Source organism: Geospiza fortis, unplaced genomic scaffold (genome assembly GCF_000277835.1).
Source record: "Geospiza fortis unplaced genomic scaffold, GeoFor_1.0 scaffold41, whole genome shotgun sequence".
Classification (NCBI taxonomy): Eukaryota; Metazoa; Chordata; class Aves; order Passeriformes; family Thraupidae; genus Geospiza; species Geospiza fortis.
In genome coordinates this window covers 16269743-16292602 of record NW_005054299.1, presented here as the reverse complement: position 1 = coordinate 16292602, position 22860 = coordinate 16269743, and positions in this window count along the sequence as shown.

The following is a 22860-nucleotide window of genomic DNA, read 5'->3' as shown; positions in this document are numbered from 1 at the left end:
CCAGCACTGCCTGTCCCACATCACCATGTGGATGTGCACCATGTTGCAAGGAGTTTTCAGATACAGAAGGGGCAGAAAGCTGTTTTCTGTTTCTGGCCTTTGCCCCTAAGTACTTAAACACATCCATCCCTTCAGACCCCTCTGTACCGTAAGCCTTTACTCTCCGGGGGCTATCCTGGCGCAGGAACCTTGTGTATCACTGCCCTGAAGCAAGACTCCTTTGGCAGTGCCTGCAATGCTGCTTTTCCCTGGGCACCACTTTAAAACACAGCTGTGTGATGAGGGGTAAGAAAAAAAGGAGCAGCACATGCAGCACTCTGTCTAATGTAGGCATCAATAATACAGTGAGTTCCCAAATTGCAGAGAAAAAGACAATTTTCACCAAGAAAGCTGTGAATGTCAGGCTTTTGGCAATTGTTTTGGGGAATTTTTGCTGGAACCTACTGCATTTTTTCCCGTATACCCTATGGAAAATTGTCACAAGTAAGGCTATCATCTTCTCTGAACAAGGATCATTCCAAGTTTAAAAAAGAGATAGTTAATTGCTTCTCTTGAAACAATGGGCACATTGCAAAATTACTTAAGAAGGGAAAATATTATGAGAGTCAGGCAAGTGCTCAAAATTGTTATATTTTGTTACTCTACTAATTAATAAAGTGTCATGAAAATATGGACTCATTTATGTGATCATCTTTCTCTGTCAACTACTTTTAATAATTATTTGCAAAGCAAAAGAGAAATAAAAAGAGGAAACCATTTCCTAGAACATATTTTGTCATAATTTCAGATTGCTATTTAAACTGAGCAACAGATGAGTGTCTTTAGACAATGCATAATTATTCAAAGTTAACCAACCTGAAATCCAATACACAGCTAGATACAAAGTATTTGCACAAAAATTGGTGGGCAAATATCAGGGATGCTGGTTTAAATTTGTACATTACAGTGTCCTAAGGTGCAAACTCTGCCTGGATACCCCACAATTTAGAAGTAGAGAGAGGCCTTTTCCTCTGCATTACCACTGATATTCTTCTTGACTCAACACTGAACTTCAGCATCTTTCATTTCCCACCAAAAATATAGGAATGGCACATCTGAACAAGATATTCTATAGGATTTAGCCATGGCATGGCAGTGTTCCTTAGCATAAGCAAAATTAAAATTGCTTGTTCTGTTTGGATAAATTCCAAAGCCATTCATGTCATTAAGTCTTTTAAGCCAATTATTCTTTAGAAGTTCAATTAGCTATATTCTGACCTTTCCACAAATATAATTTGGTTAGGGAAAAAATGTACAGCACCTTGATTGAATAAATGATCAAAAACTTCCCAGTGTTTTGTGGTGACAATAAAAAACTAAAGACAAAAATAAGTACTTAGAGGATTACTTGTCTACAGATTTGCAGAGAGGAAATTGAAAAACCAAATACCTATTGTATTATTATATTATACATTTTTATTATATTATTGTATTACATTTTTTGTATAATACATATACCTATTGTACTATACTTTTATGTTCATGCCACCCAGTCTGGCAGCCCAAAGACCAATTTCTATGCTATATTCATAGTGTCCATTCTGGAGTCCTTCAGTAGTAATCGGTTCTTAGGGCACTGCTCTTGAGGCTATCAGTGTGAAAATTCAGATATGTAGCCACTTTCTTATAAGCCTTCTCCTCCCTTTCTATGTCTGTTGTGATGTGAAATTGCCTCCATGCAGATGAAAACCCAGCCTTCCAGATCTAATGCTCCTGTGTGAACACCATCATGTATGATTAGAAGCTCTGAAAATCCATGGAGATTCCAAGGTCAAAGCCACAGAAGTTACCGAGTTCCATATAAATCTGTAGAAAAAAATACCATATCAAGGAATTTATTCTAAGTTGCTACTTTAAGCTTTCTCTTTTTATCTCCTGTTTTGTTGTCTGATCAGCTTCATTCCTTACAGCATTGCTCTGCTTAAATTTTACACAAGTTTGGAGTCGTGCCACATGTTTCACTGGATTTACCTACCAAACCAATGCAGTTATTCATGTCTATTCCCACTTATGGCTGCATTACTCTCTTCTAAAATGAAGCTTCAAATAGGGCCATATTCATTACCAAAATTCACAAATATTTCCTGGGACTTGTTACCATACATTTTTTTGCTAGATATTTATGGATTTATGTATATATATATATATATATATATATCCCAATTACAGCATTTTTCTACTTAGCTTGTGTTTATGTAGGGTAATGTGAAAAATTAATTGTTGTTGTTTAATGTTTAAAAAGACAAAAAAAAAAAAGAAAAAAGAAAATGCTGTGGCACAACACCTCAGCAAGCTGAAAGCAATTTGGCATTTTCCCATATGATTATGCTGATCACCTGATTTTCTTTTCTTTCATATTTTTTTTCATCCTCATAAATATTCCCTCCCTCCTGTTCCACATTCTGAAGACTAAAAGTATCTTAAGCCAAAAAGCCAAACTTGTCACGTGAAAGCTGGTACCAAGCAATCAAATGAAAAGTACTTAATTTTGCTAAACTTTCTACTGATTAATCACTCTATGAATCAGCTGGATGTTGATACCTGAAGCCATTTCTCCATCTGGCAGACCAGTTTTCAGCTTTTTCTTTTTTAAAATGGGGATTTCCCAGCATCATTCTTGCTGTCGATCTTTCTAGCTCATTTTTGTTAACATCTGCTTAGACATCTTGCTATATTTTTTGCATACTTTTTTTACCTATGCTGCTGCAATGCAAAGAAATATGTAATAAATATAAATACATATACAAAGAGTGATTAACATATCTCTTAAGTGATTTTGCAACCATGTCAACACAAAAGTTCAAATAACGGAGCTCTAATAAGTACTTATATGCTATTAACATGGTCACAAGAATATCACCAGTTCAAGAACACTATAGATTTCACAGTTTCATCAGTGCTCTTATGAATTTTTTTGTATTTATGGTTTGCATTTATAAGATATGTCGTTTCTTTTCTTCTGCAACATTATCTGTCTTTTCAAACCAAATAAGTGTTTTCACTATTGATAAAAGAACCTCAAGCTAAACAAATCTAGTAGGTATTTGTGTGTAGAGCTATCACAGAAATTTTATTTACAGACACTTTTTCAATCATGATAGGATAGGTGACAAAATACCTCTGTCATGTCACACAAAAGTTCAGAGATTAGCTATGAGCAAGAATTCCAATAAAGTTGCACCAGAAACAAAATTTTTCTTTTACATCTAAAGAAATAATCACCAGAGTGTGGTTTCTAAATGGAAATGACTTTTTCTTTCCTTGATGACATTACAACTGGCTTGTATCACTACTGAACAGTACCTTCATCTATAATATAAGTGCAATCTTCCCCATTACTCCCTGAGTATTACAGCTTTGTTCATTTCCGTATGCAGCGGCATTCATTATCTTCTTCTTTTATGCCCTATCCAATTTCCCAATTGATCCTAATAGCTATAAGACTTGTCCTCACAATTTGGTCCTGATATAATTAAAATGTATAAAACTTTTAGATATACGGTTTCATTTTATGGCTAAATTGGGTCCATTCTGGGGTTTTTTATGCCCAGAGTTAACATATCTATTTAAAGCTCTATTTTCTTATTTCTTGGTGTGGTGCATCTCAGATTTTGCACTGTTATGAGTAACAGTACCTTGCTCTTTTAAACTGACTCAAACTGGAAGGCTTGAAAACGTGCCTATCTTTAGGGTTCACTTGAGTTTTGTGTAAAAAGAGGTAAATAGCTTCAAAACTAGGATAGGCTGTGAGAAAAGCATTCAGTTCTAATATACTGTGATATGCTTTTGCACAACAGTTTAGAAGAGACAGGGTACTTTTTTCATTACCCCCAGGCAGGACTGAGAGGTCCACCACTCTCATCTGAAAAGAGCAAAATAACACCCCTTTGCATCGTGTTTGCATTGCCCCCAGACAAAGGAAGGAAGGAATGAATCTAACTCCTTGTTCTCAGAAGGCTAATTTATTATTTTAAGATACTATATTATATTAAAGAATACTAAACTATACTATACTAAAGAATACAGAAAAGATATTTACAGAATGCTAAAAAGGTAATAATGAAAACTTGTGACTCTCTCCAGAGTCCCAGCACAGCTTGGTACTGATTGGCCAATGAGTGAAAACACTCACACCAGAATCCGATGAAACAATAACCTGTTAGATAAACAATCTCCAAACACATTCCACATGAGCAAACCAGAGAAGAAAATAAGATAATTATTGTTTCCCTTTTTCTCTGAGGCTTCTCAGCTTCCCAGGAGAAAAATCCTGGGTGAAGGAATTTTTCAGAAAATGTGAATGTGACACCTTTGTTTATTTGTCTGGAAGAGGAGGGAGCAGAGTGTGGCAGCCATAGTTGCATAGCTGCTCTGGGGCACGAGAGCAGGGCTGGCTTTGGTTGCTGCAAAGGCAAGAGTTTGCTTCCAAATGTTTGGTTACCTTGATGTGACATCTTGTAGACACAATTTCTTCCTCATGATCATTCCTGGGTCAATGCCACCATTGTCTTTGTGCCAGGCCAGCAAGGAAAACAAGATTAAGGCTTTCCAGAGAAGGAAATCAAAGCATTTACAAACATCCTTTGCTGGGTGACTATAAAAACAACTGGATGGAAGGGCAACTAAATTTTAGGCAAATCAATTATTAAGGGAAACCCTAAGTTTTCATCAGGACAATGTCACTGATATATTTGAGAGGATAAGGTTAGCTATGCCTTGTGCTTCCAGATGAGAAAGCCATCTGTCTGCATCCACAGGGCCACCAGTGAGGAATACAAGGGAGGGCCACTTCAAGAAAGGTGAAACCTCTTCCTACAGTTTGTGCATTTTAAAACTGGTGCTGCAATTTAAAAGAACATTTTAAAAGAATTATAATCCAGTGAATTTTGGGCAGAGCTGCAGGACATCTCTGTCAGAGATCTGTTCTGTACTAGGAACCAGCAGCTCTTTATCAGGGCGCTTTAGCTTGGCTGCTGTTCCACCCTTGCTTGATGGCCACTTGGGGAAAGGCACAGCCCTCCAAGGGTAGGTATATTCTTTTCCAGCAGCAGAGCAAAGATCAGAGAACTTCAGTCAGGCAAAATGGTAGCTTGAAAATATACCAACCCACAGGCTCAGACAAAACCAAACCTTGTTTACTGCATAATTACCTTTCATTTTCCCTCTCCTCAGAACTGTCTTGTGTGTTATCAGCTCTAACAATTCCACACTAGCCATGCTCAGGCTTGTTTGAATAATGGCTTCTATTCTACTGAAATTCCCCATCTGCAGATAAAGCTAAGAAACTCAGTTAAGCTATGCAAGAGGCAGGGAGAGAAGGGGTAATAAAGCAGCAGAACTCATCCAGCCTTAGAAAATCTTGGCTATCTCAGTTTTAGTGACTTGTAACTGAGAGAACCCTAAAGAGATTATTTTAAAGAATTATATTTTCAAGGCCATTTTATTTTTCAGGGAGCCTGAGACCTGACATCTGAACAATAGCAATGAACCAGTGCCCCCAAGCACACACTGGTGTTTAAAATTGCATCTGTGTGTCTGACTATTTACTTCAGATTTCCCAATCTGTTGTAGCAGGAAACTGGAATAGGTGTGGGGCATAGGTGTGTGGCAAAGGCCCCGATTAGAAATAGATGATGACAGGCAGAAAGCTTAAAGCAGAGTGGAATACATTCTTTCCTGAAACCACCATGTAATTACTTATTTCTGCTGACACTGAGAATTTTCTGTAATGAAGATATCAAGTACCTGAGGAAAAAATGGTCAGCTTTGAGTCTACAGTAAATGACCATTATCTTTTGCCAAGGGAAATAATTTCTTATTTTAAAATGTAGCCTTTAGCATGTCCCTAGTTTTTCCTCCACTTCATTATAATATATATGCTTACTCTTGCCATTGTCCAGTCCTCTAATGTAGTGTCAGATCCTACCCCAAATATTGATGTTTCTGCCATCTCATATTTCTTATAAGACGCCAAAATGATATTAATGTCAAGGGGAAATATAGCTTAGTGTCTGGCAAGTATCTCTTGGAGGAATACACAATGCAGGTATGTGTATATATTCCCACTTGCAGAGCTTTATCCAAAGCTGGCAAAGATGGGAGTGAGAGGTGTTGCTGTGTGTGCTCTGTGTGTCTGCCTGTGCCAATCTGTGTGTGTGTGTGTGTGCGTGTGTGCGTGTGTGTGTGTGTGTCACACACCTGCACCAGAGTGCTTGCCCCTACTGGGTCAGTCTTGCCGCTGGCCAGACCTCAGGCATGGACTTGCAGCACCTCACCTCTGTCAGAAGACTGTCAGATTCAGCCCTGCTTGCCTCAACTAACTCTTTTCATGCTTACAAATTGCAAATTTCATTTGAATGAAAACTTTCACATATTACTGAATCAACTGGGTAACATTATTAACAATAGAAATATTTGCATGGAAAGATCTTTTTGCTTGTGTTTAATGAAGTACAATCAAAATCAATATTATTTTTACCCGGTCACTTTATATTTTAAAACATAGTCATGGAGAAGAGGCTCACAAAGCAATAAAGCAAAGCCAGTGATCCAAATTGGTAAAAGGCAGAACTTGAGTTTAAAAGAACAATCAACTGTGACTGAACATGTGGTTGGATGCTTAAAAAAGCAAACAGACTCTGCACAATGTTGTGGATTTTATATAATTAACATAAAGATTTCTGACACTATGAGGATCATTGGACAAGAATTAGTTCTTACAACAAGCCAGCCAAAAAAAGAAATATTAAATACTCTGCTGGGGCTCATCAGAGTAAATATACAAAATAATACAGTGTGTGCTCTAGAGCACTTTGTGTGGCATTACAATAATGCCTTAAAACACTCCCTCTGTGCTATTGTGGTACATTACCTTTTGAGAAAAAAAAATGGCATAATTGCTTTCTGTTTTTCCACATTATGACCATTAATTTTCTTCACTCCACTTTCTTCCAGTCCTCACCAGATGTCTGTGAGATAATGGAGGTCACATCCTCATCTTGTGGAAAATGATGCCACTTCACTATTGCCTGTGCTAACACCCCACAAGTGTGACTGGGGTCTCTGTGTACTCTCAGCTCTATTCTGCACCCAGATGAACTTAATTCCTCCTAAAAGACTTCTTCATACTTGCTGTGGTTCCCTGGTTCCTAATCAGATGGTCTAGAGTAGAAGAGGGACACAGTTTTAGCTTGATCCCATTACAAATTTTCCATACTCTTTTCTCATACACAGTTCAAACACTCACTGATGGGTAACAGCCTTCCCTCTGTCACTTTTAGCTAAATCCTTTCTACCTTCAAGTGCTTCTGTTTTTTCTTACTGTGACTTCCACTGTTTCCAGCAGCTGCTTAACTAATGCATTTTTATCCAATGTAGTTATTTGGACATAAACAGTGCTTCTCTTCTTTTCAAGACAAATATCAAGTGAGCTGCTTCTCTGGGGAAGAAATCCTCCAAGAGCTTTAATGCTCTCCTTCACCACCTACTGTGCATGCAGTGCTTGTGAGTCCACACATGTCAAGCAAAGCCCCCTGCCTTTGCTCACATGTCTCTTCCCAAGTGCTTCGAGTGTCTCGACTGTACCACTCCCCGCACTGCTTTCTGCAGGCTCCAACACTGACCTGTGTGCCTTCCTCCCCCAGGTCTCCCTCTGCAGTTTTCTGCATTCTCTGTCATCCTCTGGGGTTAGGACACTGTCTGCCTTTCTTCAGTGTCCATGCCTTTGCTCAGAAGATGCTACTGGCTTAATTCCAGAGCTCCAAGTACTGTCTCCATGGGATTATGCCCCTCACAATTTAGGAGCACTCTTATCTTTTTTTGTTGCTGTTTCTCCTTATAACAGCAAGACTGCAATTCTCCTTCTGACAGAAAAATTAAAGTCTTCCTAGGATTTAATTTATTTCACACTTTGCCTAATAATGAATTGTAAGTACACACGTCCTCTGCAGACACTGCTGTGTTGCTCAGACTGCATTGTTGCAGGTTCATAGTTTGCCTGCTCTTCCAGAGTTAATTGAAAGCTGTCATGTCCTTTAGTGCTAGCCATTGTCAGGAATAAGGACACTGAATTTTTTCCACTCCACTGGCAGCCACAGCTTGCAGATACAGTATGCAGCTCTGATTAAACCACATTTCTGCAGTTTAAGCACTGCTGATTGTTTCAGTTGTTCTATCTTTTTGCTCAAGCTATTTCCATAGTTTATTTTATGTCTAGTTCCAGGTGTAATTCAGTAACCATTAGGAAAGGAGGGCTGACAGCGTTCTGCCTCATTAGGTGCCTGGAGCAGTGGCAGTCCCTGGCAGGCCTGCCCGTGCCAGCTGCAGGAGCCCAGGGAGCCCCACGCTGCTCCTTCCATGGTGCCAGCACAGCAGCTCATGCCGACACACAGTTACCTGAACTGGGGAACAGACCTAGTTGAGAAGCAACATTGCTAGGGAAAATAGTTAATTTCCAGCTGAATAAGTACCCTGCACTTGTTTGGTTTTTTGTTTGTTCGGGTTTTTTTTTGTCTCCATAGCCCTCTAACATCTGCTCTAGCAAAGTGCCAGTGCAGCAAAGTGACAAGCAACCATGGGAGGCACCTGCTTTAAAAAGGATTTCCTCCAAAGAAGTTCTCATAGGACTGCAACCTGAGGGCTGGATTCTGCCTGGCCTGAGCCACAATAAAGTGCTAGAGACAGCTGCCATTGTACTGCTTTCTGCTATGGCCACAGTGGGGTGCTCTAATGGACCATGACTTAAATATTGCCTTGAATCTGAGGAGGGAGGCAGAATTGGGGGCACCCACTGGAGCACACCTGCCAAGATTTTTGTGGCTTCAGTTAAGCTTGCTAGCAGATCCTTAGGACCACAGAATTTAAAGGTCTTATTTCCAGCATGTGGCATATAGCTCTTACCTAGTGTCTTGGAAACCTTAGGGAAATTGTTTTGGTAAATTCGCCTATTTCATGGGACTTCTATATGGAACAGCATGACCAGGGCTTGTACTCATTGTGAAAGGCCAGGTGCAGTATTTTACAAATAGGTATTCAAACACAAAGCTATTTCATGTTTTTATCTGTGAATATGGTGTATTTTAACTTTCAGAAACTTTAACTGAGAAAGGTACAGCTGTGGAAAAAGAAATTGATCACTCTGGCTGAACTTTAACACCCATTCAACATCTAATTAGTTGAATTAGAGCCACTTTGCAAGAGAGTCAATCAATTCTCTAGCTTTAGCTGCCCCAATGGTTCTGAAATTTGATGATGTTATCATTACTTCAGAGGAGACACTCAGTTAGCATTTTAATAAGTACATTTTTCCCTGGCACTTTACCTCTGTACCAGGAACTATCGTAAGTTAAAATATTATCAGCAAAATGCAGACTCTCCTGGGCCAGAACTGTGTCCACATCTGAAAACTTTCCTGGTAGAAAAATTCTTATTACTTTCACACGGATCAAGAGAATTATCATCAACCAAATACCACGATGTGAAGACTGAGAAGGTAATTAAGAGGACAGACTCTGAACTGCAGTAATACCTTTGCAGGAAAAGCTCAAAATGAATTATTAAAATTGTCTATTCACATATGAATACATGGTGAGATGAAAGTGCCTCCAGAAGTTTTAAGCTAGCCTTTAAATACAAACCAGATGAATACTATGCTACCAACCTCCTCCAAGTCAAGCAAATATGTTTGATGTTTCACAGGAGCACTGTCAAGTGAAAGCTGAAGATTTTGGTTGAAATTTAAATCATACCAGATAAAAGGATATATATATTCATATGGGAAGTTTAGATTGGTCCAAATTCTTGACTATTCACACTATTTCTTTTTTAGGAGGAGAAAAAGGGGCTCTTGTAGCTCTAAAATTGCTTGGTCTGATTTCTAGTCTTTTTGTTTTACTGAAGAAGTTATGTGGGCTACTGAACCCTTCCTTCTGCTTTAGGGCATTAAGAAAATGTTCAGGAGGTAACATCCTTCAAGTACCTGTGTGAGTTGGTGTTTGAAGAATAGCTCACAATGCAGGCCAGTTATAGTAGGAACCCAGACAAAGGGTAATGTCTCTCTCACCTCTGAGGCTCTGATTGGCAGTTTGGCTTCCCAAGGAGGGGAAGATGTGAGTATCCTAAGATATCTTGTGGAAAAGTGGTAGAATGGTGTGACGGTGGTTACAAGGGTGTTTGGGTGAAGGAAGAGACAAGATCTTTGACTCTATTACAGAAGGCTTGATTTATTATGTTATGATATATACATACACTATACTATACTAAAAAGAAAAAGAAAGGAGAGTTTCTAGAAGCTGCTAGCTCCTTAACAATAGAAAGTAAAAGAATGAAAAGCAAACTAGCTCTCTCGGACTGTGTCCTAGAGGTCTCAGCTCTGGATTGGTCATTAATTATAAACATGCAAGCTGGGCCAATCCAGAGAGACTTGTTGCATTCTACAGTAGCAGATAATCTATTGTTTACATCATGTTGCTGAAACTCTCAGCTTCACAAGGAAAAAAACCAGCTCCAGCAGGAAAATCCTGAAAGAGGATTTTTCATAAAAGAAATGTCTGTGACAGGGTGGGTGGAGGGAATGGTAACTCTGCCTCCCAGAACCTGTCTGTCTGTCCAGTCCCTCTTAGGTATATCAGTGGCCTGCCAGCATGAGTTCACTTTGTGTTATTCTCTTAAAAAATATTACCCTTTCTTTTTGTGCTTTCTGGACTGTATATTCCTGCATAGATGGCATGGACCAAAATCGCTTGAAAGTGTCTCCACAATATTTTTAAACCCTCCTAGCACACAGCCACCATGGACAAATCCACTTTTAAAAAGGAAAATTTCATAAAAACAGAATGAATGAAAACAAAGGTTTAGAATAAAATTTTTACATGTACCATGAGCCAGCCATGGTGTCAGCTTTCATTCCTGTTGCAGAAACCTAGCTGTTGTACCAGATCGACCTCATTTGTTGGAGTGCTGCAGTGCTCCACCTTCTTTTTGCGCTTAGTTTCAATTCTTTTCTTATGTGATAGCTTTGCATAAATGTTCCCACCACATTTGTTTCAAACATATCCTCTCTCTGGAGCTTCATTTTCCAGATAGATCTCACTAAAATACTGAGCTCTTGGGGAACAAAACAAGCCAGCATTTCTGAAACATGGTAAATTATCAGAGATCACTAACTCTTGCACCTCCACAACATCCCTCTATACTTTTACAGTTCCTGTTTTAAACGTTTAGTTAGATGTTACAAGAGAAGGGTGAGGATAAATGAGGGAAAGGGAAATGTGCTGAGCCACCTCTGAAACACCACAGTGGCAGGGGGCACCAGTTTTGATCTCAGCCATTGCCTGCAAAGGAACAAATCTGGGCTTGTGTTGATGTGCAGACATCAATAGTTGCTGTCAGCAGAATTACTGCAGGATTCCTTCTTTGGGTTACAAACCCAGGAAGCTCAAGAGAATGAAATACAGTGGAAAATGAGCTAAAAGATTCACATGGAAATTTGCGAAAAGATTTGAGTGAGAGGAAAAAGAAAAATTAGGTCATGCAGCCAGCAGGGAAATTACGTGGAGAACAGAGGGGCCAAAGAAGGACAGATTGTAGCTTTTATCACTCTTCAGAAAGTAATGGCATTCTGGTATTCTCAGAATTACCACATCCTTAGCATTTACCTGCTTAATTAGGTACTAACTTATTTATATCCTTGCTTATGTATCTTGGAAGTGCTACTATTTCCTCAGATGTAAGGACCAAATCTTATACAGATGCTGTTGCCACTTCCATCCATGGAAATTGTGGACCATGTCTCTGATATAGTTAGCTTTACAATATCCCTATGCAGGAGACATGAAAGTACTATTTCTCTTTTCATTTTTAAAATATAATATAGCAAAATTTCCTGTTGAGTTTTCCGGTGTTTTAGGTCTACAACTAGTAATTTAGGCCTGCAATGATGCCAGCAACCTCTTGCAGAACAGATGTTTGAATCCAGGACCCTGAATTTTTAAGTAACTCTCCTAACTCCTGAACCATGATGGTTTTTTATACTGCTTATGAAAAAGCTCACAAATCCCAGTAAGGTATGACATGGTTGGTTTTTAACATTCCTTATGCTAATCAACTGCACTCCCCTCTTCTTTCTATGTGTCCTCCCAGTACCACAGTCTACCAGATATTTCTTATCAAAAAAGCCAGCCCTCTGAGAATCCCAAGAGACAAACATTAAGAAAAGGAGATGAGGCCATGAAAAGGAGAGACATCTCTCACTACACAATCAGCTCTTCAGTCAGAGCTCCGTGCAAAATTGTGCATTTATGTCTAATCATCTACACAGACCTTTTGCTTCCTCTCCCTGGAAATGCTCTGGTATCAGGACAGGGACCCTGTTCATGCAAAAGTAAAGTCCTGGCTTCTATGGATTGAAACCTCTTGGTAAAATGATCTCTGGAGAGGAACAAGGACAACAAGCCACAGACATGGTTCATCAGAAAATCTATTTTTCCATGTTAAGTATCTTTAGGAATTGTGCCTTACTCAGCTTAATGAATTTGTCCTTCACATTCATGGACAGAGGTTTTAAAAGAAAAATGGAAGACAATGCAAAAAGAATATGCAGGGTTCTGGAACAGCTAATCTGTTTTCTCTCTCAGTATATGTATGAGACTTAGATGAAAACATGACTTGACATGAGTTAATTTCCTTTCCATTCTCTTCCTGTTAAAGATTGCAAAATAGTGAATTATAGAGCATCATATTCATAGCAGATTTAAAAAAATCATGCAGAGAATAATAAGTGTGTTGAATAGTTTACTATTTTAAAAGATTTTGATATAACCCTGGAAGCAATATTTGTACTTGAAGGTATGAGCAAAAGCAATTAAGGTAACTCCTTTTTCACATTCCAGCCCTTTAGGATATTTATGTCATGGCAACCAGGCAGAAGTCAATGGACCAGATCTAAAGTTTGTAAAAATCAATAGGGAAGTTAATAGGACCAACTCACTTAAAACCTGCTGGACGCCTGACCCAGGATCTGCAATAAAAGTACCATATTTCCTTTCCTTTGTTTATTTGCAAGCATTTTAGCTTTGCCTTCTGCAGTTGTCCTGTTATCCTTAGCTGGTCCATGTCTGTCTCCTTCTGGGAGGAGATGGTGGTGAGTGTGGCCCAGGGGCTTGTTGAATGCAGCCCACTTCCAAATCTGAGGCTGGCAGCTGCAGCAGTAGTGCCCTAGGGAGGAGGATGCACCCTCCAGGAAAGGGTTATTTGCATGATCTTTAAATGCAGTTTTCCCAAGGGAGAGGTGTGGCCTGAGCCTCCCTGAAAGTGGATGGATTGCTCAGTTCCCCAGCCCCAGCCAGGCTGCAGAATGGGGACTTGCTTTTCTTTTTTCTTTTTTTTTTTTCCTTTTTAATGTGACATTTTAAGCCACCTGGACAGGCTGAAAAACCTCATTCCGCAGACATTCCCCAGATCATCCCGTCTCCATACCCCAAATCCCAGATAACTACAGTTTGCTCTTGTTTAAAACTGTTTCAGATCCCTCTACCGGGCACTTGATACCCTCCTTAAGATCTCAAAGAGCTTGTAGCCCCCTCCCAAACTTTGCAACTGATTGCCTATGTAAGTACAGGTCTGAATGGACTTCATTCTGTAATGTGCAAGCCCAAATATACCTAGCACAATACATTGCAACAGAGCCTGCAGAGAAAGAGGAAGCTTTATTTCATCAGTGTGACTTTTGGAGACTCACAGACACAAGAAATTAGTGTTATAAACTTGTCAGCAGGTGATGTGTGGCTGTAGAATTATCCCAGCATTACCCCTTTTGTCCTTTGGATGAAACATTAAAGAAGAATGGAAGTTAACTATGCATGAGATGCACTAAAACTATATGCTTAAATAACACCCATCCACTCATTTTTCCTATTACATTTCAGGTCACTATTTTCTTCCTGAGTATTTCATTTAAATGCTTGCATTGTGAGTATTCTGAGCAGCTTTTTAAGTCATTGTAACCAGACCAAAACATGGAAAGGGCAGGTATTTTAAGATTACATAGAAGATCACCAGTTCCAAAATATGCCAATTAACAGAGAGCGTTTCCCTTCTTGGCTTGGTTCAAATCTCCTAGCAGGGGGATTCCATAATGATCTCCCTTCTCAAGTCCCCCACAATAAGTCCATGACCTTACACTATTTTACCCTGGAGTGGCTGAGCCACATGCTCAATTCACTGAAACAAATGGAAAGCTGCTCTTTTTTCAGAGCACACTGGAAGAAATTTCAGTGAGCACATATCAACTGATAGATGAAATACTTCTGCCCAATTTTTATTGTTTATCACATTTCCACACAAAATAATTATATAGTTTTATCCGCTGGAAAAAACCTATTTAATTAATTGAGTAAAGATGAATAATTCTATTGATTTAGCTGTAATATGCAGCAAAATGCAAACTAATACAGGTTCCTGGGTTTGAGATATTTTCCCTTTAGAAATATTAAATATGGTTTCTATGTTTTCATGTTTTCAACTTTCATTAATATTATTGTCAAGAAGATATCATTATAAAAATAAACAAAAAAAGCAGATGAAACCAGGTAGGATATGTTCTCAATTTGAGGAGACATTTGAAAATATATAGATCTTCAGTGAGAAAATTAACCTTAGAAATAAAAAATAAAAGCAGTGAATGCAATTGTATTAATCATCTTTATAATTTTGAGAATTGTGTTGTCAATATCATGTCCAATATTGTCTGAAATCAGGCACTTCTCTGAAGCTTCTCTGAAAATCTGCAGTTTCCAGCTAGAAGGGAAAATGATCGTCAAAGTAACATGTATAGTCTCTGCAGCTTATAAGGCATGAATCTGATGCTTTGTGGCACAAATCTCTTGAGAATTTTCTGTGAATAATTTCCTTCTCAATAAGAGTGCAACAATGTTCCAGGGTACATATTTGCTGTAACTTAATAGGATTTAATGTAAAAATCAGAATTAAGCAAAGCTTTAAAGGTCAATTAAAGCTGATGACTGTCTCATATTTCTTCCTAGAGCAAACTTAAACACATAAATGATATTTAGAGTCATGCTGAATGACCTGGTCCTTTAGGTTGAGTGTGAAAGGCAAATTTTCCTTGCCAGGGCAGGATCAAGAGATTTTCAGTGTAAATGAGCATCCATTTAAAAACCTTTCTCAGCTGGACAACCACACATCTGATTGTCAGTCAACAGAATCTGTCAAGAACCTTTCCATAAGGACTGATAGCCACACACTAAAGATACAGTACAAAACTGATAACAATGGGTAGATCAGTCCTGGACCACTTGTTTGGAGCTATGTGTGGGTCTAGTGTTACTCTGAGAGGATAAAACATGGTATGGAAAAATAGGAATGATGACAGTAGCTTGGTTTTTAGCAGAAGTACTGATCTGGTCTGATCTGAAATTAGTACAGAAAATGCATTTTTGAGTCTTCTGCTTTATTGAAAGTCTTTCAAAAACAAACTTCATCTTGCAGCTGGAGGTAAGGGCGAAATTGCTTCTGCAGCTATGCTGCCTTTTGTGCCCAGGGGCAGAATTTTCATATCTCTGTAACACCCATACATCATGGGAGAGGTTCTTACCTGGTATAATTGACATAAATCTATAATGTTCCCCTGAGGATGAGCACTGCAGCTCTTTCTCTGCACATTACTGCTTCCTGTGCTATTACAGATCACTGTAGCTAATGTTATTTGACTGACTTTGATTCAATCTGCACAGTACCAGTATTAATGACAATACACATTGAAACATCCTTACAAACATTTTCCAATGTTTGTCTCCAGAAACAAAATGTTGATTGGTCTTGTATTAATTAGACATTATCCTCAAGAATGTTAGATGGGTTAAAACAGCTTTCAACCTTCGTAATACAGCCTATCAAATGCAAACACAAGTTTGCTTCTCTATAAACAAACTGCCATCCCGTTTTATGATGATACCTATGGGAATACACCTATGATGTACTGCAGGAACAAATGACAACAACATAAGTTGCATTGCTATCTCCTCACAGCTGTCAGGAGCTCATTTCTGAAGGGATCCAAATGCCAACTGAGCAGATTTGCTGGAAATAGTAGAAAAGCATAACAAAGAAAAAAAGGAATTCACTCAGAGTTTGACTACTGGGAAGAAAACCCTACTTATCATTAGTACGAATTTTTTCTCCATTTTTATTCTATCCAAGAAAGTGTCAAATTTTCCCGTGGAAAATTTGACTCCATTTTCCTTTAACAGGGCCTATTGTCATTTACAAATTAATATAAACTACTGTCAGCAGAGTCTACTTTTTAATAATATAGATTATTAGTATTATAGAGCATGCATTCAAAGAAAATTATGATTTATGGGAGATGTCAAAAGGCTTTTGCTATATTCACAATTATCAAAGCCAACAGTTTTTTATCAATATTTTCTTACTCTTTGTGTCTCTCAACATTTAATGGTGGAAAATTTTCCAAAAAATCTTGGAGGGATGTGTGCTGTGCGTGTATGTCTGGACATTTTATGTATCCACAGGTGTTAGGGGAGGTTTATTTGGGAAGGACTGCAGGTTGGGGTATTTGAATAGAAGTTAAGCTACCTGAAGCAAATTGTGGAGGTTTTGTAGTTTGGAAGCAGAAGTTCAAGATGCTACAGCAACTGCCCATGGAAATGAAAATAGGACTGTAAGTAGAAATATATGTAGTAAAAAAAAATTAATTCTTTTTTATCTTTCACAATTCTGGGGCATAACACCTTCATTCTGCTATGAGTTTGATATCACAAAAATTCTGTTCCAAGTTGTAGCCCTGTAAGTAATAGGGCAAGTTGCTGTTTCATGATGTAATGCTGAATAGTTCTATATTGGTCTATCAGAAACTGACAAGCAGATTTTTAAACCTGTGTTCTGAAAATAAAGCCAATGTCTTTGACGTGCCTCTAGATACCATTGTATTTTTTCAAAGTCATCAGTCTACATTTACCCTCAGAATAAGTCAGCTCAACTCATCAGTATTGTAAGAGAATGAGCCTAGCTTAATGGAGTTGAGATCAGGATAATGTTTGGTTCTTGTTGTATGTGGTACAGCATAAAACTGCAATTTTTCAAATATGTTTTATTCCTACTTTGCAAATACCTTTACTGTTTCAGAAGTGGGACCTTATATGTCATAAAATAATGCATTTTTGGACAAATTAAATTAAATTCTGCTTATTTGCTTAAGTTATGCACCTGTTACTTGACTGATTAGAAAGAGTTACATCCCCAGATATTAGAAGTAACATCCCCAGACTTAGAAGTTTATATGTAGAAGAAATATTCCAAGAAAGTGGTGATACAAAATAGGACATGCCAATTTCTTCTAATTTAGTTTGTTGCAAAATAATCCCAGCAGTCCCCCCAAACACAGAACTGCATGTTTCTCATTGGTGTATCTCCACTGGAGCTTTAGTTCAGAAAAGGTGCACATCTCCCAGAATTCTCCCAGCTAACACATTTTCATTTGAGTAATTTCAGAAGGCAGACCTGGATTCCATTTGGACGAGCTAAGCCAGAAAATCTGTTCTGGGAGAGAACCTCAGTAGCACCAACCAGGAATGAGCTTCAGTCCAGAAGCTCAAAATATAATGTGCACATTAATATAATGTGCAAATTCCCAAGTCTTTCTGGTGTGGATATCATGAGAATAGCTTCTGATCACATTAATAATGTAATAAATCTAACTGTCTAGGCAAGGAAATCACCATACCAAATATTTGATTTTTTTTTATATTTCCATGTGCAAAAATACTTTGAAGAATAGTTTCCTGAGGTTCATCGTCCCTAGCAATATCAGTAGAGAGAGAGCACGGAGAATTTTTTTGATGTATGCCAACAGAATAATGAAAAACTTCTCATAATGCAGTACAGGTATGAGATACTGTCTGATTTCAGGGCTAGAAATGTCCACCTTTAGAAGATGAAACTCGTTTTTTTGCATTTGCCAGATTGCCCCAACACCCATGGGAAACACAGGTTCTGTCTGTCAAAGGAAGCATTCCAGTGGCAGTACAACCTGCAGTCAGCTCAGCTGGCAGGAATTGTCCTTTTCAGTAGAGTCAGGCCTAAGCAACGTGAAGCAATGCTCCTGTGCTACTGCCCTTGACAACAAACCTCAGTTCTTCCTTCAAGACTCCTGTGGCAGTGTGGATTGTCTCTCTGCAGAGTGTGAATTGTCTCCCTGGAGTTTTCCATACGACCCCCATGACCAATCTCACATTCCCACTAGTGGACATTGAGTACCATTCAGCTTTCCTGACCAGTCTCAGCAGAGTCTCATCCAGCCTTGATGGCACCCTCTCACACAGCACATGGTCAGGCTGGCCATTCTCCAGAGTGACAGACCCTAAAGCACAGTGGAGGCTGCTGCAACAGAAGAACAACCAGTTGTGCCAGGTGAATGATGACAGTAATGTTTTCCTCAAGCGTCTTTGTGACTAAGGTGCCTCTGCTGCTGAAAAGTTGCTAGAGCTTAGATAGCTAAGAAACATCATTTTGAAAGAGATCATTGTGCTAGCTGTCTTGATGTGGAATTGCAGGAATTGGATGGACTCTTGCACCCAGAAGTATTCATACCCAGGACCTTGTTTTAATCTAGAAAGAAACTCTGCCACTAAAATTCTGGTTGAATTTGCCCCTATCTCACTAACGCTCAGCTAACACATGAAATTTACAAAGCAGTTGCAGTATTTTGAATAAGTAATTCAACGAGAGTAAGAAATTATTGCAAAATACAGCTGCTGCCTTTCCTTTCCAGAGATAGAGTATGCTAATGTGTTTAATCTCAAAATCTGACCAGGAAATGGGGAAGGAAGAGGATGTAGTAGCCTGTTGAAATGTAAATGTTAATAATGAATGCTCTTTCAGTGAAGTAAACCCAACTGAAATTTTCATTCATCTTTTCAAATAATTAAAAATACTGCATTTCTACAGCCTGATTGCTAACTTTTCTTAAACGGTTCCTTAACACTTCATTAAGAATATTCTATTGTTTAATGCTTCATTGTATGTAGTAGGCTTCAGCCATCACTCTGTATTTCTTTCCACAAGCCAACTTAACTTTTGGGCCCAAAGCACAGATTTCAGGGGCTGTTGAGAAGATACTATCCAATCCTAACCTGTTTTTAAAATGAGAACAAATAGGTTTTAGAAATTCCATATCAGCTCTAAAAATAAAGAATCTACCATATTCACAGAATACAGCTAACACAAGAACAAAGTAGTAGATGCAATGTCTGAAATAATATATATTAATTTTAAACAAAACCAGTTAGTAAATCTTATTCCTTATGAAGGTCTCTGTGCTGTTCTTTTCTTAAAGATTTTTAAAGAAGCGACTCCAACTTAACACATTTCTGACTTTAATAATGAGATAGAAAACTATTCCCTGAGTCCTTTCTAACAAACTGTTTATTAAACTTAATTTTGTGCATTATGTAGTGCATCTCACCTGTTATTTGGGAAATTCCAGAGGAATGGTGAGGAATGGCATGAAGTAGAAGCTCATGATGAGATTTCTGTAGCTTAACTTGAGCTATTTAGAATCTAGTGGTGTATCCTACATAAAGGAATGAAGCAGAAAAGCGAGATTCAGAGATTCATTGAACTTGTGCTGACACTATTTCAGCCCTGGCATTCTGGTATTTCATGCTCAAAACTGTTCTTTAATTCATTTTATTCCAAAATTATGATTATGTAATAAAATCCAACATTCTGTGACCAGATTTAAAAGTGAGGTAAGTACTATTTAAATTTAAAAAAAAAGGCATTTAAGGATAAAATGATCAAGAAATCCAGGCCAAGTGCTTTTATTTATTCTAACTTGAATGATCTTTCCTCATGTGAATAAATTCATTGACTCCATAATTTACAGCAATATATCCAATCTCTCTCCATGCACACGCTGTGGACTCTTCAACCTCACAAAACATTGCATTTAGTAAATGAAAGGATCTCTGATGGCTGTAAACTAAAGGATTTCTGACTTTGACAGTTTGATAAGTGAATACTCCTTCTAGTCCTCTAGGTGAGTTGACATTTTCATCTGCCCTCAAACTGCAAGAAAAATATTCTTCAAATCATCTACCTGTGCAAATGCTGTCATTTACTTGATAAGACAGCAGTTAAACATGTTTTTGTAGAAATCTAACCCCAGAAGTTGATCAACCATGCAGGGTTGTAAAACTATCACCTGGTGCACTGTCACCTACCATCAATAAAAGTTTTGTTTTCTGATCAAGGCATATCAGCACTGGATTTCTGTTACCTGAAGAAAAATAGAATTCCACAGGAAACTGTTATTTTCTGATTCCAGGTTTTGCTACTGATAACGTCTCAATAACCATTATACTGCCAAAAGGTGATGCAAATACAAAATTACAAGGAGTTTGGAAACTTTAGTAGCGGGGGTTTAGAAGTAAAAGTATCACTACTTCAGGAGCTTCTAAAATAGTTTGGCTGATATAAAATATTGACCTTATTTTTGCAGTTCCTTGTCAAATTCAGGGATATATTGGTTTAATATAGCTTTGTCAAATCAATTCTCTCTCTAGTAGGATGTAACAAAGTATTTTTATTTAATTTGGATAGATTTTGAGCCATAATATCAAGTAACATTACATATATTTGCTACATTAGCCAAAATGTTTTGCTCAAGAGTATCTTGGCTCAGAAATTTTAAGGAAATCAAATCTCCATGGCAGAAAGAGACAGTTTTTTAGGTTTACCATGAACTGATTTTGAGAGAATTATAACCATGCAAAAGTTAAAACCATAAACCAGTTAAAGACAGGTCTTAAAACCTTAATTTGGTGATCTTTAACATAAACAAAAAGAAATAATATTTCTAATACAAGTTAACAATACTTACCTATCTAGGAATCTTATTTCCTCATTTTTTCTGAAACAGTTTTAATACACCAAGAGAAATAGAAATAAGAAAATTCTGAGTGTAAACAACGTGTGTATGTACTTATAAAATCCCTTCCTTTAAATTTTTCACCTTTTTCCGCCTGTCTGCCCGTTCATAAATCTTTGTCTGTGGGAATTTCACAGAGAATCAAATGTCCTTTCTCAGACACTTGGAAGAAGTCTCATATGCTTGCTTTGGGAAACTATGAGAGAAAAAAATCACATAATAAAACCAGAGGATAAATAGAGCCTTTCTGAATATAGGTAATCACTACTAATATAGGTAATCATAACTAACTCTACACCCAGTTTTTTGCTCTCTCCACCTGATCTCTACTGCAAGTAGATTTCAGAGCATTTGTCCCTGTTTCGATGATGCCACAAGGCAGCAACCACTGCTAAAGGAACTCAGCATAGGGGTCATTGGGTATTTTAAAATAGTACATGGGACATTCGGGTCCAGAAGACAAAGGGTTCAGATGGGTTTGGTTTTTGGATGGGTGAGCCAAAGGAAAAAGCAGAAGGTGTCAAAGGGTCTCAGAGGGGTGGAGGATGCCAGCTGTTGTACAGGAGACGACAACTTCAGGGTGCCTAAGTGACAAATGGACATAGTCTTTAATTCTACCATGATCTCAAGAGCAGAGGATGCTTTACTAAATATCGGTGGTTACAGGGCAAGTTCTTCAGCTGAAGTGACAACAGGTTTTGTTTTGGCTATGAGAGATATTGCATCTTCCATTCTCTGAGAAGGATTGTCACTGCTTATGATATGAACTCCTGACATCTACAGGAAATTTCATAACTCAGTTTCCTGACAAAATGACCTTATTCTTGCAGTTGAGCCCAAAGAAGTAAACAAACAAGAAAACTGTTTTTACTTGAGACATCCCTCATGTTGTCTGAAATGGTAAAAATTAGAAAGTACCCAGCATGTAATAATGAAGATTGGCTTAGAAGGGCACTGAAATGAGGATAATTAAGATGCATATCCTTGGTTCTCTCTGAGCAGCTTTGCTCTGGAATTCTGCTGGTGTTTTGTCTTGACTGAACTTTAAGTGTTGCCTTAGTGGGCAAGCATGTACTCTGCCTCATTTCAGGCACAAAATAATACATTTAAAGGTTTTATCCCTGAGATGTTCCCTTACTTTATCAAAATGACACTGTGGTTTCACTGCAACCCATTTTTACAAAGGTAAAACAGCCTCTGATTTCTCATCTTTGTCTTCATATTGGCTGCTTTTATTAGTATTGGGGTTTTGCCTTGGAATCAAGGAAAATAAAACAGCAATTGACATTGGAGAATGACCTTTGAGCTAGCTACATCCTACAGCAGAAAAACAATGTAACTGTGTGCCTCTTAAATGTCCTGAGAATCCTTTATTCCCATTATTGTCTGGTGCACTTCCCATGTCATTTACTATTTGATTTTTTAAATTCATAAGATTAATTTGTTTGCGTTAGTTATTGCAGAAGCCCCAGATTTTAAATGCAATGTTTTCCAGATCACCTGCTCAGTGATCATTTATCCTTGTTCTCTATGAAGACTTTGAAATTACTTCTGTTTCCATTAATTTCATCTCACATCCTTCTGCTACAGTTCATTGTTTCTACTAAACAATGTGTTTCTAACATATTCCCTTTTAGCATCGCTGTAAGACATGTCAGGAAAGTTCTTTGTTACATTTGACTCCTTGGCTCCTATTCTGTTTTGGCTTTCAACACTGCTTGTGTCCTGAAAATAAAAGAAAGTCTTTTCCATTGGTACCACATAAACCTTTTCCCTGTTGCCTCCAAGGAGCAAAACATGCCTTCTCATTCCATTTTCTCTTCTTTTGGTCTCTGCACATTCAGAGTCACGCTCTT